The 4,242-nt window shown below is 35.6% G+C and overlaps 1 non-coding gene across 1 annotated transcript; it reads right to left on the bottom strand.

The window, feature by feature from the left end:
- Positions 1–1,777: 1,777 nt before the first annotated feature.
- Positions 1,778–1,884, bottom strand: LOC121223928 (small nucleolar RNA R71). The gene has a single exon (XR_005921394.1). It is a non-coding gene; the product is annotated as a small nucleolar RNA R71 (small nucleolar RNA).
- Positions 1,885–4,242: the final 2,358 nt, after the last annotated feature.

A 4,242-nucleotide genomic window follows, 5' to 3' on the forward strand; every position in this document is an offset into this window, starting at 1 on the left:
GGCGTTTTGGTCTACACAATGAACCTTAACATAAAAACACCAGCTGAACCAGGGCTATAGACGATGTCCAACCCTAAATCTATAAATAGGCTTCACTGAACACTTCTTAGATGACTTTCTATATGTTTAAAGTTTTATTCTAGTTTAGGTTGCAACTTTTATTTCTAGTTTTTAGTTTCCTTTGTAATTAGAATTTCTTTTCAGTTTTATTTTCACTTTTTTTTACGAAGGATCTAATTTGTAGATTCATCAAACTCTTGTGGATTTCTGTGCTTTCAATTCATCAATACAATTCAGGATTTCTCTTAAACTTTTACTCTTGATTTATTCTTCATGTTTATATTATTTATCAAGTTTATGTGATTTATGGGGTCTATGATGAACTAATCCTCTTGTGGGGGATTAGTAAGTAGATGTGGGAGTAATTAATTTCTATGTAAGGTTTCTTAATAGATCAATTGGTTGGGATAAGAAGAACTTTAACCCTAGGCCTAACAATAATAGGAAGTCGTCTAAGTGGGAATGAACTCAAAATTGGTATTGCCTATTCGTGAACCCTTTACCCTAATCCGGTGTAGACTGTGAGGTCGAGAGATAAGTAGTTCTTTCCAATTTATTAGTTTAGTGGAAGATCGGGAGATGTTGCTAGGTTAGCGACTAGTTGCTTGAGTATAACCCGACATAGGAATTAGTTATGACCACTGAAGTAAGTTAGTCTTCCATGCTTAGATTTGATTGATTCAACAAATTAGTTTTTTGTTTTTATTCTTTTATGATATTTATTTATTTTCTTATAAAATAATTTCTCTTCACTTTATGTTTTATCATAATATAATTTCATTTTACTAATTAGATCTATTAATGTTGGAGTTATTATTAATTTAACATTCTCCTCCATTGGGTACGATCCTCAGAGTACTTCCATACTTCGTTGTAAAAACTATATTACAACCTGGCTCGTATACTTGTGGAAACCACCTAACTCTTATTTGGTTGTAGGAATTATACTCTAGATGTTAGTACGTTCGGAGGCGGTCAAGTTGTTGGCGCCCTTGTCAAGGAGACAACGTCACTAAATTAGTTTTAATTTTTGCGATCAATAGAATAATTGGGAAATTTTTAAATTATAGATAGATTTTTTATTTTCCTTTACTAAAGTTTTTATTTTTCATTGTTGTTTCCGTGTATGACTCGTAGTAGGCGCACACTTATAGAGCCACCCACTAATCTAAAAAGAATAATTCATAGAAATCATCGATATCAACAACAACAACAACAAATACAAAATAACCCAACTATTGTGGGCAACACACCACGAGAAAACCCATTGTTTGACGAACTTGACAAAGCTAACATACAAGATTTACCACCACCATAACTACCGTTAAACCCACCGATGAAACCGGAAGAAAGGAATTAAGAGACTACACGTTACCAAATCTGAATATGGTACAAAGCAGTATTACGAGGCCGACCATCATGGAAAATAATTTTGAGATTAAACCTGCCATAATGCAGATGATCCAAAACAATCTGCAATTCAGAGGGATCATGACAGAGGACCCAAATCAACACTTAAAATGGTTTCTCCAACTTTGTGATACGTTTAAATTTAACGGGGTCAGCGATGATGCTATTCATCTTTGGTTGTTACCCTTCTCCTTAATCGGTAACGCTTTCTCTTTGTTAGAGTTGTAGGCACCAGGATCTATCACGACATGGAAGGAATTTGTAGAGAAGTTTCTACTCAAGCTTTTTCCTATCTACTAAGATGGTCCAACTCAGGAGGGAGATTGTCACGCTTAAACAACTAGAAGGAGAAAGTTTTCATGAGGCATGGGAATGATTTAAGATGTTGGTCCAAAGATGTCTGCACCATGGTCTACCCGAATGGTGGCAATTGCAAATGTTCTATAATGGGTTGGATGCACACGCACGATCAGGACTTTATAGAGCCATAGGAGGAGCCTTGATGAATCAAACATATGAGGATGTGTATGATCTTATTGAAAACATGGCGATGAATTCCTGCCAATGGCCAAATGAGTGATTTATTTATGGCCATAGACCATCCACAGTAAAAGTTGTTCGTAAGGAAGATAAATATGAACAAATTTTGGACAAACTCAACCGGATATATTCAACATCTAGTGGATCTTTAATATTTTGCGGAGACAAACCTCTTAGTCAATATTTTGATAACCTAGCTGAGAACGTGAATTATTTATCTAATAGGGTTAGAAATCCCTATTCAAACACTTATAATCCTAGTTGGAAAGATCACCTGAATTTGAGATGGGGAAAAAATTAGGGAAGAGGTAATAATTCCAATTCTGTTAAAGAAAATGCTACTTACCAACCTCCATATCTACAGAAACCTCAGGAAAGGGCCAACCCGAATGACCACACTGTATGTGGTCAATGATTGGATCAAATCGAGGGAGAGATACATTCAATGTGTACCAAAGTAAAATAGGTGCATTTTGAGTGTACCCAAATGAAAAAGACATTAACTAAACTTCAAGATCAAATATGCCAATTGATGAGTATTATGGGAGACATTAAAAGAAAAATTGGCACCGAAACCTGAAGCAACACCGAGAATAATCCTCGGAGGAAAGGGAAGGAGCATGTCAAAGAAATTGCTCTCCATTTGGGTAAGGTACTGAGAAACCCAGAGAACCCAACTCAAGAGGAAGGCAAGGAGGATGCCGATGATTTTCAAGAAGAAGCTCTCCAAAATGATGATGCTGAACCAGAAAAGGTAGCTGAGTCAGAAACTAAGACGGTAGTTGAGCCAAACAGAGAACCTACACTAACCAAGGTACCATTCCCTTCACGGTTAGAGAATAAGCAAAAAGGGGATGAAGCGAAATTTGTAAGTTTTCTAAACTTATTCAAGTCACTTAATGTTAACTTGCTTCTAGTAGAATTAATGGAAAAAGTTCCTAAATACACAAAGTACTTAAAAGAAATTATGGTTAGGCGTAAAGAAATTAAAATGGGTGTCTTCTAGTTTGTCTAGAATTGCTTTGGCAATCTTAAGCTCTCTAGTTTCTTACAAAGGGTACCGATTATGCTTGCCAACATATAGCAGCGAGCTATCTCATCAGACTCCTCCTAGCATTTTCTAGCTTCAGCTTAAGTGGTCGAAGGGAATTTATTATTAAGGACTATCTTTAGTTTCTTGTAACACCTTATACTCGACCCGATTGTCAGGTTCGGCTACGAAGTGTTACAGTTAAGCCGAGTTACCTATCAATGGTTCTAACTTGATTTATTGATTTTTTAGAATAACTTTACCAATCTCTTTAATTATCAATTAGTTTTACAAATAAAGTCTCTACATTCACTAAGGTTTTTTTATAATAATTTTTCCTTACTAAGCATAATTAAATATTTACATTGACTGGTAAATTAGGACTCCAACATATTTACACTTAATAAATTCCTTCAAGGTGTAGTCTCTAAGGATGCCCCTCTATATGCATGATACATCTACTACATTACTCCTTCTACATGATCCTCAAAGCATCCCTTGACCCTACATTTAAGGTGAAAACATACGCCAGTTCAAAAGAACTTAGTGAGGATCTATACAATAATCTTGTTCAGTGACCTAAGGCTCTCAGTCATCAAAGAAAAATAATGCATATAATTAAACTTTCTGATTTTAGTAACTGATCCTACAGTTTGACTGTTGCAGGAAACTTTCTTTTACTCCTCTTGAAAGGAACATTTGCGGGCATATCGAGCCAATTTAAAAGTATTTGGTGAGGTACCCTATGGTTAGACTCGTCAAATGATACCCTTGAAGCAAATATGCAGATTGGCGAGGTACCTTTGGCGGACTTGTGGATATTTCACCACAATGGTAGATTTTTGTCTTGACCCCTTTCTTTCCACATTGGACTCAATACCTGACTACAGTGTTACCCTGCCATTACCTTCTTGAATCTCATTTTTATGTATTCCCTTCTCTAAAGGAAAACCCATTTAATGATATTCTCATTTACAACCCTGAATTTGTGATTTAGTTGATAATTAAGCATCCCTTTCTTTACAGACTTATACTCACAAGATAGTTTCGTAGGACTTTCCTACTTCAAACCAATCTAACAAAATACTCTTGATAATAGATAGTTCTCGATGGACTATCTCTTTCTTAGATTTCTTTTGGAAAAATTCCACATGCGATGGTTTTTAGCGGACCTTTACTTCAGTTAGCCCCATATGGATTAT

This window comes from Gossypium hirsutum, chromosome D11, assembly GCF_007990345.1.
Source record: "Gossypium hirsutum isolate 1008001.06 chromosome D11, Gossypium_hirsutum_v2.1, whole genome shotgun sequence".
Classification (NCBI taxonomy): domain Eukaryota; kingdom Viridiplantae; phylum Streptophyta; class Magnoliopsida; order Malvales; family Malvaceae; genus Gossypium; species Gossypium hirsutum.